Source organism: Hirundo rustica, chromosome 11 (assembly GCF_015227805.2).
Source record: "Hirundo rustica isolate bHirRus1 chromosome 11, bHirRus1.pri.v3, whole genome shotgun sequence".
Lineage (NCBI taxonomy): Eukaryota > Metazoa > Chordata > Aves > Passeriformes > Hirundinidae > Hirundo > Hirundo rustica.
Genome location: NC_053460.1, coordinates 284,339 through 298,533, shown reverse-complemented (window position 1 = coordinate 298,533; position 14,195 = coordinate 284,339). Strand labels below are relative to the sequence as shown.

General features: G+C 45.8%; 1 long non-coding RNA gene across 1 annotated transcript; it reads left to right on the top strand.

The window, feature by feature from the left end:
• The first annotated feature begins 4,721 nt into the window (after positions 1-4,721).
• On the top strand, positions 4,722-13,467 carry LOC120758019 (uncharacterized). The gene is made up of 3 exons (XR_005702745.2): positions 4,722-4,963; positions 7,396-7,461; positions 13,156-13,467. It is a non-coding gene; the product is annotated as an uncharacterized LOC120758019 (long non-coding RNA).
• Positions 13,468-14,195: the final 728 nt, after the last annotated feature.

The following is a 14,195-nucleotide window of genomic DNA, read 5'->3' as shown; positions in this document are numbered from 1 at the left end:
CTCTGCACTGGTGTGGCCTCACCTTCTGGGGGCACTTTTGGGCACAGGACTATAAGAAGATAAAGCTGTAAGTGTCCAAAGGCAGGGCCATCAGGATGATGAAAGGTCTGGAGCGGAAGCCCCACAAGGAACAGCTGAGGTCACTTGGTTTGTTCAGCCTGGAGAAGGGGAGACTGAGGGGAGACCTCACAGCAGGCTACAACTTCCTTGTGAGGTGACACAGAGGTGCAGGCACTGTTCTCTGCTCTCTTGCCACCAGTGATAGGGCCCGAGAAATGGCTGGAGCTGTGTCAGGGGAGGTTTAGGCTGAATATTAAATAAAGGTTCTTCACCCCAGAGGGTGGTTGGGTGCTGGAACAGGCTCCCTAGGGCAGCGGTCACAGCACCAAGGCTGCCAGAGCTCAAGGAATGTTCGGACAATGCTCGCAGACAAACGGTGTGATTCTTGGCGTGTCCTGTGCAGGACACAGCTGTTTGACGCGATGACCCTAGTTGGTCCCTTTCAACTCAGCATATTCCATGATTCCTCCTCTCCGTTACTGTGTCAGCTCAGACAGGGCAGCTCTGATGCCCGAGTGAACCCACCCACCTGACGTGCCACGGCTGCTCCTTCAGAGGTGATGAGGGATGCTGTACTTTGGCACTTGCCAAACTTCGTGCCCCGGCAGGGTCTCTGCGGTGCCGAGTTCAGGACCAGAGACGCCCTGCCGGAGCACGCCGCTGTCCGTGCCTGGCCCCATCCATCCCGCCAGGCTGGTGCAGCGGCAGAGCGATCCCAAAAACAGCCGCAGGGCGCACCAGGGCAGACGCTACGGAGCCAGGGGCTGTGCTAATCCCCCGCCCCCACGGGCTCGGCAGTGTCTGCGCACACCCGAGGATAACGCCGTGATGAATGGGGGGCAAATGTGCCTTTTATTGCTTCCAGAGCACACAGGCGTTTTCTCTCTTTTATAAGGGCTGTTGAACCCCTGGAAATAAGAACTGGTATGATTTGCTCTGCAGCCATTTCCCTTTCTCTTCTGTAATAGGATCTGCAGGAATAATTTAAACAGCTGAAGACAATCTAGTGTCTTCTTTACCTTTCTCCCCACACTTCCTAGAGTTCACCGGGAACCCTCCCGATGAACTAATCCTACTGTAAAATATTATTTACAGGCATTATTCCTCTAATTAGTTGTCTGCAGCCTTATTTACCAGGTTCTGGATTAACTCTGCGACCTGTCACTATCCAGGGTTGCTGTTTGCTTCAGCTCTTTCTTTTGCTCTGTTTATCTTTTCTTTGTAGAAGAGTGGCTCCATTATATACAAACTGTCCTGAGACTTAACAGATATTCCAGGGAATCACAGGACTGTATCTCATCTTCTCCAGTAATTAGTTACTCTCTCACATCTCAGAGGAATCACAGCAAACCTTCTTCCACATGCCGTTGCTCCCCACGAAGCAGAAGGAAATTGAAAGGATCACATTAATATTTTAATAGTTGACATTATATTTTAAATCTCACCCCAAATGCAGGAGCACAGGACGGGGGGGGCCTTCTCACTCTCGACAACTACCTGACAGACGGTTGGGGAGCCTGGTGAAGTCAGTCTCTTCTCCCAGGTAACAAGCGACAGGAGGAGAGGAAATGGCCTCAAGTTTAGCCAGAGGAGGTTTGGTTGGATATTACGGAAAATTTTTCATGGAAAGGGCTGGCACAGGCACTGCCTAGGGAAGCTGTAAAATCACCTTCCCTGGGAGTTTTCAAAAAATGTGGATGTGGCACCAGGGGAAATTATTTAGCAGTGAACACAGCAGTTGTGCTTGCTGAAGGCTGGACTGTGATCTTACAGGACTTTTCCAACCCCAACAATTGTGTGATTGTAAGCTGTCACAGCTTTGAGCACAGGTGCTACAAACAGGCTCCACCTGCAGCCTCTTAAGGGGCTGCCCAGCTCCAGTACCTCTGGGGCAGGGAAGGTCTGTGCAGTGTCCACAAAGGAGTAGTCCAGCTCCAGTGTTCAACCTCTCAAGTATTCTCAGTGTCCCAGCTACAGGTGCCACTGTGCCTGCTGTGCCTGGCTGCTGGGCTCAGCCACGCTGCAGTGGGAAAGGCTCTGTCAGCTCAGGAGCAGGGGTAGCTTTGCTGCTTGAGCTGCTGTCGGAGGGATCAGTTTAAGAAGGGTTCCCAGCACATGCTTGGGGTACAGCCCTGGGTCTGTGCCTCCCACCTGGGCAGGCAGAGTGGAGGTGGGTAGGGTTGGTGTGCCTTTCCTGGCCTGTCAGTGCCGCCTCTGCCCTGCTTGAGCTCAGAGCAGCTGGTCTCCGCAGGTGCAGGATTGCTGTGCCTAGTGAGGGGACACAGTGGCAATGTGCCATGCACCTCCTGGCGCAGGGCCAGCACTGGTGTCACTGGTGGCTGGGGGCACACGGGTTTGTGTTGCTGTCTCACACTGTTGGCAGCTCACTGTGCCACTGCAGGGGCCTCCCCTGGCAGGCTGGTGGAGGAGCGGTTCCTGCTGACAACTTGTTGGATGACTCTCTCCAGGAAAGATAGGTTTTATGCATTGTTCTGGCATCCTGCCACCTCTCCTTGGTTGGGGTATATTTTATGAACACTGCCAAGACAGCGGGTCTAGGAGGATGGGATGGGAATGCTTCCCTCAATTCACTAACTGGAGCAAGTCACTTACTAGGAAGCAACTTCAGTTTCAGGCCCTGGTTTGATTCCAAACTAGGATGGGTCTTTTAGTCTATTAGTCACAATAAAATAAACTCAGAGTTGGCCTCTCGAAGATCCCTCACACCCCTGCTAGGACACCAGGGTTTGACACCGGCACAGTGAAACAGGGCACACCCATGTGCATTCCTGCAGACCAGAAGAATCCCTTTGTCCTCGAGACAGAAAGAAAAGGATCTACTCCAATGGAGGCATCAGCTACACCTACCAGCAGCAGATGTCCCCAACTGCAAGATCAGTAAAAAGTCCCAATTTCATAACCCGTGAGTGGCAAATCAAAGCCAAATTACATAAGAGCACAAATTGGTGTGGATTGCTGCTGCTCCTAATTTCAAATTTTTGACCTATGTGTATTTCAGCTGAAGAAAGACTAAGGAAAAAAAAAAAAAGTACTTTTTTAAAATACAAACATTTCTGGTTCAAAAATTGTTACAAATTTATGAGTGTTGGGGAAAGAGTTGTAGTGAAAATTTTGAGGAAATATGGTTGTAATGTGCCTAGCAGTGACGTTCACTGGGCTCTGACCCCCACGAAACTCTGGCTTTCTTGCTGTTTCCCTGGATTTCACAAATTTAGATGCTATCTTGTTTTGGAAAAAGAATCTGGAACTTGACTTCCATTCCCAACACCATCCCAGAGTAACCCCATTCATGCCATCTGGTATTTGATCAATATACATGGCTGCAGGAGTATTTTACATTTGAGCTCTGTTACATTTTTCATGTGATGGTCCATTGCACCTGGGGCTTGGCCTTATGCTGAACTAGACAAAAACAAATTAGAAGTTTCTTCTGTAGCATGCACTGCCTTGTTATTTCTGTAGCATCTCATATGCCTGAGGCGAGCAGGATTAGTGGAGGATTACTGTGCATGCGCACACAGCTTAGAAAGCTGCTTTGATTACAAAGCCCAAAAAAAGGATATTAAATTTTTATTACAAAAATATTTGGTTTACTTCATTCCTCTTCTAACAGCAGCCAAAGTTCCAAGCATTCTCTCGCTCTGTGGTCACACTCCAGTTCCACGCAGGGGGAGGAAGTGAATTTCAAGCGATGTTTTCCTTCCAGAGATCACAGCCTGGAGCTTTGCCTCGCGCCGTGTCCCAGGTCAGTCACTGTGAGCAGGGCTGGGACAAGCTGAGCTCCAGCCACCCTGCCAGCAAGGAGCCAGGGCTGGGAGGAACCTTAACTCTCTGGTTGTTATTTACATCTCTAGGGTTTCAGTGAGCGCGATTCCCTTCCTGCTTTTCCACCAAGCATTGGAACAGCTGGGCAGTTCTTTGCTCGTATGATTTATCGTTTGTCTGTGCTTTTTTTTTTTTTCCCTTCTTTTGCCCATAGCAATTTGGTTTCTATGCGGTCTCACAAACAAATGTCTGAGTCATGTAAAGCTTGACTTATGCATCACCTGTGCTAACAGCACCTTTTTTACCCACCCATCCATTTCCCAAACTGGCTGCTTCCCTTACCGGGGACAGCAAACCAGCTCCAGCATCTCCTGGTTTTTGAGACTTCTGCTATCTCGAATCAGATCTGTGTGTAGCTCAGAGGCAGCAACCCCTTCACGGGCTTATACCACACATAAGTCAGGGTCCAGTCCCGGAGGCTGGCCGGGCCGGCGCCGTGCAGAGCAGCGGGGCCTGCGGGGCCTGCGGGGCCCGGCCCGCGCAGCGGCGCCCGCCCGTCCCCATGGCAACGCCCGCAGTGCCCAATCGCCGTCACGCAGGGGCGGGAATCCAAGTGTCTATTGGGCAGCCCTTACGTTGATCAACGCCTGCGGGGTCCCGTGGACTCCCCGCGGCCTACCGCGTCCGCAGCGGCCCCGCCCCCGCGCTTGCCGACCGTAGAGTGGTCGCTGTGGGGGCGGGGCTTTTCCTCGCCCGCCTCGCGGTTGGACGAGGGTCCCGTCAGTCAGGGCCGGGGCGGGGCTGGCGGGCCGTTCGAACGGCGCTGCCGTTGCTGGCGGGGCTCGGAGCGGCCTCCGGGTGCTGTGCCCCCGCCGTGCCCCCGGGCAGCCCAGCCCAGCCCAGGCCGTCGCTGGCGGCGGAGCTCCCGCCCGGTCTCCCTTCTCTCCCGAGAGGCTGGGAGGCAGCCATGGCTCCTTTCCCGGCCGCCCTCTCCCAGCCGGGGCAGGCCGCGCTGCTCCCGCCGGCTCCTCCGTTGCAGAAAGATGGAGAAATGATGGGCGAGACTCTGCGTTGCAGGGTCCTGGAAAAACCTGGCACCTGCCAAACTACGGACCAGGTTAGTACCTGGGAGGATCCTATCCAGCCAAGCAGTTCCCAGAACTGTCTAAAGGGAAGAGGGATGGGCTGAGAGACAAAGCTCTGCAAGCCGCGTTCGGTACGGTCACAGCGGTCGCTCGTTGTAACCCTGGGTGCAAAACTTTTTCCAGGCAGGTTGTGCTGCAGAGTCATTAGGAAACAGCATCTGGTCTGATTCTTTGTTGAAAAGTGGGATCAAATGCATCTCTGTAGTTTCTGCTAAACTGTGCTAAACCTGTTATTAAAAGCCGCCAGGGGTGGAGATTTAAAGTGAAACAACTGAGCTGGTAGGTGCAGAAGTTCTCAGTGAGTCGGGTTCCTGCTTATGTTGGTCCTGTTTGACCTTAATTTAAGACCTTAGTTTATTTCCACATCACCAATGGGATAAAAGAATAGAGAGTTGCTTTTATTGAATCAAGCTGTACGGGGTGGAGGAGGGAGGAGACAGGAACAGCTCTTCTATGCTGCTGCAATGTTAATTGCACAGAATGTAGCATAGGTGAACAAGAAATTGGTTGCTATTGCAAAATGCAGGGGTTTTAGTTGATATAGTTTGGGTAACCTAGAAAATCACCTGTTTATTAAAAAAAAAAAAAATCCTAAACACGTGCTTGAATGTTTATTCACTCTCTTGACTCCAACAACCATGAATAAGCAACTCTGAACTCTCCTGGTATGTGATAGTGAGAAATCATTCCCTAATAACTATGAAATTCTGACTCTGATCAGGTTTTGGTCTGGGTTATTAGCTGGATCATGTGGCAGTGTCCTTCTTTTTGGAGGGTGACTTCTCTGTGTCTGACCATATGTTTAATAATGAATGCTGGGAAGATGTAAACATCATTGACTTTGTGGTGTTCTGACTGAGACAATGACATCTTCTAGAGCATAAATTGTCCTGTTTGAGTTGAATTTGTGTATGCTTATAAAACTTGTCTTAAAGAAAAAAATAACTTTGATTTTTAAATTTTAGATGAGACTGAGAAAACTTATAGCAACGTCTCATAACTAGGAGTCAGATGCACAAAGCTGCTTCTGAGCATGTAAGAGATGAGCAGCATTTCAAACTTTTCTTAACTGAAGTTCATTTCACTCCAGATTTTGATTTTAGATCCTCAGTTTTTTCTGTCTCCTTTTTTTCTACTCAGTTTTCCTGACTTTGATTTATAGTTTTACCTTGTGTTTTGTAGGAATTGGTTTTTTTCATTTGTTTGTACTTGATGGCCTTACAGTTCCAGAAGCAGCTGAGATCTTGCTATTATCCAGAAAGATTTTAGGGAGTGAAATGCAGCTCTTGCTGCTGCCATTGCTCAGTTAACAGTGATGATTAAATCCCATAAATATTCTCTTGCCCTTGACAGGAAAAGCCTTGAAGGTGGGTTGATGGAAATCATTCCCTTTCCTGTTGGTATTTGTAACTAAAATCAGGCTGTAAAGTGCTGAATGCATGCAGAAAGCCTGTGCTGGTCTTCCATTCAAGCGGAGCAAATGCAATCACCAGTGCTCTCACCCTTTGAAGGGTTGGAGCACTTAAAAAGAACCAGATGACTTGTAGATGGATTCTGCCCCAGACTTCAGTATTAGGAAAGGGCAGGTGGCACTTCATCCCATTTCTGAAAAATAAACCCCATTTTGTTCAATTCAACCCCCTCCAATTCCTCAGTCAGTGCTTTCTTGGGGTAAGTGTGATCACTGGTGAGGAAAAGAAAGAGCCAGAATAGACCCTGGTGATAAAATCCCACTTTGGAAAGCCAGAATATTTGTTGTGTTTATGAGAGGCATTCTTAGGGGAAAATATGTGGGAAAAAAGCTCTGATGAAATTGGTGAGAAGTTTCACTTAATTTTTGAGGTCACTTCATTTGCGGGTATTTGGGTGCAGCAGAGAATGGAAGAAGCTCTGCCTTATGAGAGGCATAAAACGCAGTGCCTATCTCTTGGCCAGTGTTGCTGATTTTCCAGTAAGCTCTGTGCTGCACGGAGGTGTAGAACCCTAATGGTTTGTTGTATGCCATTAAAAGGTATTGTACACTCATAAAAGAATGACATTTTGATCAATGCTGTTAAAAGAATTACTGTCTTGACACAGAAAAGCTTTCCTGCTGCAAGTTTAAAAATATGCCTTTAAAAGCTTTTTATTGAATACCTTTGCATCCCTCAGAAATGTGCTATTTTGGCACAGGGCTGCTCTGAAGTAACTCCACATTGTAACCCGAATGCAAGACCTCATGTTTACCATCAGCAGGGTGCGAGGTGAGGCAGGTGTGTTCACTTACCTACTGTCATGGGGACAAAGGAAAAGCACCTAGAGCTGCTTGTATGCAGGCTAAAAATACAACCCCTCATTTTTAGAGTCCCAAATCACTTGAAAGCTATTTGTTTGTTTTGACATTGATTCCTCTCTGTCCCTCCAGCTTTCTTTTGAGTGTCCCTTTGGACTTTGAAGCTGTGCATTGATGTTGGAAGGAGGCAGGTGGCAGGTAGGGAAACTACAAATCTCTCCACTGCAGCTGGGTCCTGGCTCATGGGCAGGTGGGCTCTGTTGGGAGAAACTTGGCTTGGAGGTGATTAAGGTGGTCTAGTGGTGTAACACTTCTTGTGGCAGAAACCTCCCCTTAGTGTGGTTAAAAGATCTTGTGTCAGAGCTCTTGATTAATCACAGCTGCTGAAGAAGTGTTGTACCTGATTTGATCGTGGCCACAATCACAGCTGCACTGTTCAACATCGATGACAGGTGCTGTCGGGTGGGAACCTGAGAACCCCAGGCAGGGGACTGGGAGGTAGGGCTGTAATTCCTCAGCTGTCATGCCCTTACGTGTCCTCGTGTGCTTCGTATGTATGTTTCTTGAGCTTTTGTGTTTCAGGCTTTCAGCTGTTTAGCTGCATCTAAATACAACTTTATATAAAGGCGGAGTGATAAACTGAAACAGCCAAGAATGGTGAGATGACTTTTGATGTCAAGAGATCCAGGATAAATTATTCTCTAGGCTTTTTCTTCCTCTCCTTTCTATATATTCATGGCCAGACCAAAACAGCAGATGTTCTGGGTGCAGTTGGTATGGGCCATGCCCTGTCATGGGATTGTCACCCACTGGGGGGGGGGGGGTTGCAGAATGCCTGCTAAGAGGTTTTGCAACAGGTGAGTGAGGTCACAGCGTCACCTGGCACTTCTATACCTCAGGTGAAAAAAGCTGTGACATGTAGCAGTGGGATTTAATTGCTAAAGAAAGCGAGATGTTTAGTTTCACTGTGTGTGAGTAACTCCCATCAAGTTCATAAATATTAATGCTCTGCATATTCTGCAAAGACAAGGTATGAAAGGAAGAAGCAGGAGAGCTTGAATCCTTGTATATTTGTAAGATGAGGATGTTGTTCAGGGAACTGTGAGCAGAACTGGCATCTGTCTCACTTCCTTCCTAACAGTCTCTCAGACACCTGAGTTTTGTCCATTTTGGCCTTCAATGAAGGCATGAGATGCCCAAATACTTCCTTACTTCTGTTTCAATCAAACTTTTGGCAGCTTTCTAGGGGAATGGTTGGTTTGTTGTTTTTTTTAAATTGTGTAAGTTTTTGTCACCAGCTGCTATCAACTGTTTTCTGAAGCCTCACTTATGTAGATTTAGCTTTGGAGGAAATATGAAAGCAAAATTATCTCCATGGCCCTATTTACCCACAATATCTCCCTCGAAGCTCCCTACAAATGTTTTTCTACAGTGACCTTTCAGAGTACCTGCTTTCAGGAGAGGCTGCCAGCCTGGAAGTGGGGCTTAGGCATGTTTTCTTACATTTAGCTATATTAAAAATGGTGATCTTTGCTCCACTCTTCTTTGTCTGGCAAACTAAATTGCATTTTACCACTGATCCTTGTTTTCATTGCTCTAATCTGTAAATTTGTTCGGTAATCATCTTGTGCTTTTTTTCCAGAGCATAGACAAAACTGCTGCATAACATAGGGTCAAGCTCTTGAGGGTAGGATAAAGGAAACTGTTCTCTTTTGTGTTGATATTTAATTGCTATAAGCTGGAAACATTTATTTAGTATTTGGCCTTATCTGCAATTACATTCTGAGGCCTATCAGTCTCTAGCCCACTTGATGTGTCATGTTGATTTTGATTTTCTTAATCAAATGTCATTTTGCATCAAGTCAACTGCCATACAAAACCTGCTATATCTGTGCTATTAATTAGCAATAAGCATTTAATTAAAACCCATGCTAGTGCAAGAGTATATTTTCTGAAAATTCATGTCACTAATGCAGTGTTACTCTCTCCATTTTTTTTCTAGCCAGAGTATTGTATTGGCCATTCTGTTGCTTTGCCATCAGTGTCACACAGACAAGATTGTACCTACTCATGTCACCAAATCTGAAAAAAAAAAAACCCACAACACCGCCTCAACAAAACCACCACCCCATCACCCCTGTTACTGTTTCTCTCTGTCCTCTCAAACAGACTGTTTTCCAAAGAATACAAAAAATTAGCATTAATGGTCCAAACAGCTCCTCAGAAAAGCTCTTTCTTCTAATTACCATGGAAGTTGAAAGCTAGATCTTAACTCTCTCATCTGACCTACTTCAAGCCACTCACTCTAGTTATAACTGTCCTAGGAGAGTCATCTGTCTTCCTGTGGGACTTGCAGGAATCCTTTCTAGAGGTTCCCAGAGTTCCCCTGCTTAACCCCAGCCACAACAGCAGTGCTAGAGGTGATTGTGACTTGTCATTGATTTGGGCAGCTGGGGTTAAATGGGTGTGGGACAGAAGCTGATGGTCTAAATCTCTTTCTGTTATTATTTTAGGCGAGTTACATGGCTATGGTTTCGAATTGATCAAAATTTGATGTTAATCTTTGCAGCTGTGAAACAGAAAAATTCAACAAACTTTTACAACTAACCCCAAATCTATAGAAATTGATTCTGCAAGCGCAGTACTGTCACCAAGCCATCTAGCACAGATACCAGTTGTGTGATGTGATCATAGAGTTCCTGCATGTTGGATGGATTGACTTGCTTGAAAAACTGGTGGGAGCAGATCTTTGGGCAGCAGGGCCAGGGAATCCACCTCAAAATCAAACTTCTGTGTTGTCTCATGTTTTTGGCTGACTTCCTGTGGACAAAGGTAAATCAGATCAGTTTGCTCACTTGATGTGCATAGACAAGTATGAGGATTATGAAATGAGAGCAATAACAGAAGGGTGTGTATTGCAATGAGAGGCATAAAGAGTAGCACAGAGAAAAATGGTGCCCTTTTGTGGAAATATTTATGAAAAAATTTGATAACTGGAAAATAAGATAGGTGATTGATACCTGTGGAAAGTCTTGGGTATAAGCAGATCAATAAAGTCAGTAAGATGACGCCAGGAAGGTGTGTTTTGTTACTTGCTGGAGTCATGCGAAACACTTTAGTACTTGTGAAAAAGGCATGTTCTGAATTCTGGAAATTATATTGAATTGAAGTTTTGGGGTAGCTCGAAGTGAGGTTTGTTTTTAAGTCTGGAACTTGAGTTGCAGTATATTTTCTTGTTCTGGGCCTTGCTCGAGGAAGAGTGTGCACGGAGCTGAGTGAGTAACTCATGTACTGAAAAGAGCTGTGGCTTGTTCTGCACTCCTCGTGTTTTTAGCAGGGTAGGTTGCAGGATGTTTTCTTTGTATCTCTGGTGTTTGGGCCACAGGGATTTCAAACCTTTCAAAGAAAAAACAGATAGCTTCAAATTCAGCTCTGAGTCTGATATTTGTTTTATTAGTGGAAATCTTTGTCTCATGTGTTTTCTCAGTTCTAGATAACCTTTTCTTGTCATCTAAGAAATTAATTTCTTTGTTGGACTCATTGCAAGTAAACTTGATAGCAGGATTGCTGTTATTGAGGCAGCTTACACAGTGATTTGCTAAGTACAGCCTCTTCATATAATGTGAAGCAGAAGTCGATTTATTGACCACCATTGGGATTTCAGGAACTGTTGAACTACCTGGTTTTTATCCCTCTCTCATAAAATTTGCTATTAAATATCTTTTTTTTTCCTGTTGCCCTCTTGAAAGGGATTCTCTTTGAAATGCAGTTGTACAAGAGCAACAATCCTACTTGTTTCTGTGCTGTAGAGTTTGGCTTTTTAATGAAGTGTCTACAGGGTCATGTAAAGTATCTTGACATCAGATTCTTGAAGGTTTTCATAAAATACTTTCCTATGCCAGGAGGACACTCACGCTTCTCATCTGTGACAGCTGGCTCTGTGGCTGTGGTGGCAGCCCTTGGCATAGAGCATACCCCAATGAGAGCAAAACACTGCAGAAAGACCAGCTCTGCTCTTAGCACAAGACTGCGCTTGTTGCAGTACATGTCCTCTGTCAAATATTATCTGCTGCTTCTCTGGAATGCTAAGGAATTAATAAATATATAATTTGGTTAGTTTGTGCTATTTGCTGTATATTCATAATAGTTTTTTACTACTTTTTGCAAGCTCTTCTCTAAGCTGTAAGTTAGGAAGGAAAACTGTTGTCCTCAGTAATCTGTAAAAACAGTTTTAAAAATAGAATCCAAGTGAACTGTACAAGTGGATTATTGATTCTTGGGGATGCAGAGAGAATGCTTTCTGTGAAGTCTTCTTCATTGCTTCAGAGTCTGTACCAAGGTCTGAAGGCTTTTGGGGGGATGTTTTTTGATTAACAGATAGTAATGGAGAAATCATCTCTAGTTAATCTGGATTTCTGGCAACTTTTCCCAGGCACTGCTGCAGATGGGATGTCAGAGCTGGGGTACTTGGGGGCGGAATTTGGACATTCACAGGTTGTGGTATGTGGTGGTGAAGGTCTCAGATCTTGGCGTGTTTCTGCTCCGTGAGAAGGTGCCATGCTGTGCTATGTGTGACCAGAGCACGACACTCTTGGGACTGGCACTGGTGCTAACTGCCACAGAGCTGCTACAAGCACCAAAAGGGAAGAGGAAAGTGAAGGCAGAAAAGAACAGCTATTAGTGCCTTAGAACGTTGCAACCAGCTGAAGGGGATGACATATTTGAACCCTGATTCTATATGCACAGCTGCACCATCTGCCAGCCCAGTGCTTGGGGGGGCAAGCCCATCCAGTTATGTACTGGGGTTAAAAGAATTTATCTTTGTGTTTATTTGTGCAGAAGTCAAATGAAAGGAGCAAAACTAGTATTTTCCAAATTCCCTTTTTGCTTACCTTAATCTTGTATTTATTGTGGAGCAGCATCCTAGTAGTTCTGATTAACCTGACTACTGGATACTGAGAGATCCTTTTTATTTGACTGGTCCTAGAATGATTTTATTTTGCTGGCAGCTGCAGATTAACAAGCTTCAAGGGGAAATAGCTTCTGCGAGGTGCAATGGTTATCATGCATGTGCCAGCTTGGTTTTATTTCCAAGACCGAGTCTCCATTTGTAATGCAGAGAAAGCCGTGATCTCTGGGGGTGAAAGCTGGGCGATCACTCTGCCTCTGCATCTCGGCCTTGCACTCAGCACAGAATGTCCAGCTGTGTGCCTGGCTATTCCCTCAGAGCCCAGCCCAGCGTGCTCCCCACAGGCTTTGTCAGGGCTGTCCTCCTGGAGACTGACATGGGGAAGAGTCTAGGACACAACTGGCAAGTGGCTTTCACGCTCTGTAGCAATCCTAATGAGCTACAGCTGCCTGGTGAAATCCTGCCTCAGATCATCTGCAAGAACTCTTGAAGGCTCTGCTTGGGTTTGTAGACTTTCTTGATTTTTTTTTTTTTTTTTTCCTCCCCCTTTGGGAAGCAGATGGAGAAAGCACTCTTGGAAACTCCTTCATAATTTACACTCATAAGTGTCAAGTTTAGAATATGGCACAGGAAAAACCGGGAAGGTGACACTGTTACAGGCATGCCTGGACTTGGAAACACCATGGTGTATGCCCACCTGCTGAGGAAAGCAGGAGTATAAATCACCTCCAGGCTCTCAAAGGTCCTCCATGAAGAGGTATTTTTTGTTTCCAACAGCCTGTGTTGGTGCTTGGTATGTGTATGAATCAGAGAGGTGGTGCTGTCTGATGCATCTGTATCTTCCAAAACTTGGGATCTGCAATTTGTAACAGTGCTACTGTACTTTTTCTTCTATCTTATATTTATTTTTTGTATATCCACTTTCCATTTTATTCCTATTTACACAACTCGCTTTATTCCTTTTGCCTTGTCTCCTGCCTTAGGGATATCAGCTAGCCTGAACTAGCCTTTACTTTGGAACTGAAATGATGAGAGAGCAAGATCAAACACAGAAATGTTCTCCAGCCAGCGAGTGACAAGGCTATGGATGGGCATATTTAAAGAGAATCAAGAAGCACATTGCTAAGAGACTTCTAGGTACTTGGAGAGGAACATCGGATGTGAAATGCTAACAAAATGAACTCCTTAGAAATTCTAAGTCTCACTTCTACTGTAGAAAATACTTTATCTTACTCCCTTGATCTTTCTGTTTGTAGTGGTTTTGACATGTTCATTATTAAACAAATGATAAGACACCCCTCCTCTGGTTTGGTGATGTAATGAAACCCTAGAGACTGGCTCAGTGTTTGGGGCCTTCCTAGTGAGAAAGAAGAATGTGAGGTCACCACATTTTCAGTTTGAAAGAAGTATTCTCACCTAGCTGATGGCTCCTGGCAGGTATCATGTGCAGAACGAGTCTGCATGCATTTTATACCACTTCTAAGACTGAACACTAAAAATTAGTTTCCTAATTTGGCAACAGAAGTGCCCAAGAGCTGCTGAGGGCTATCACCTGTGAGAAGTCACAGTGCTGCTGTAAGGGGTTATTTGGGAACTATGAACAGGCACAGGCTAAGGACATGTGGGTGTGACTCTTGAAGGTGCAGGTTTTTCAGTCCTAGCACCAAAGCTGCAGGGCTGATGTGGCTGTGAGTGGCCTCTGCTGCACACTTGTGTTTGTGCCATGCTGTTACTCTTTTCTGGGTAAAATCTGTCATGCATGTAAGTCTCAGGTACGTGGGCTCACTTTTTGCATCTCCTATCTGAGAAAATGTTTGGGTTTTGTCCTCCCTCTCCTTCCTTTTCAATCATATTTTGCGTGACCAGCACTTGCCCAGAGAGGAACCTGAGCCCAAAATGGTGCAAGCACGCATCTGCTGTACATCCCTGGTTCAGACACCGCCATGCAGCTTTTCCACTCTGTCTTTAATTAAACTTGGGTTTTCTGTTGTTGTAGCTGGAAGCAGTGTGCTGACACAACTCA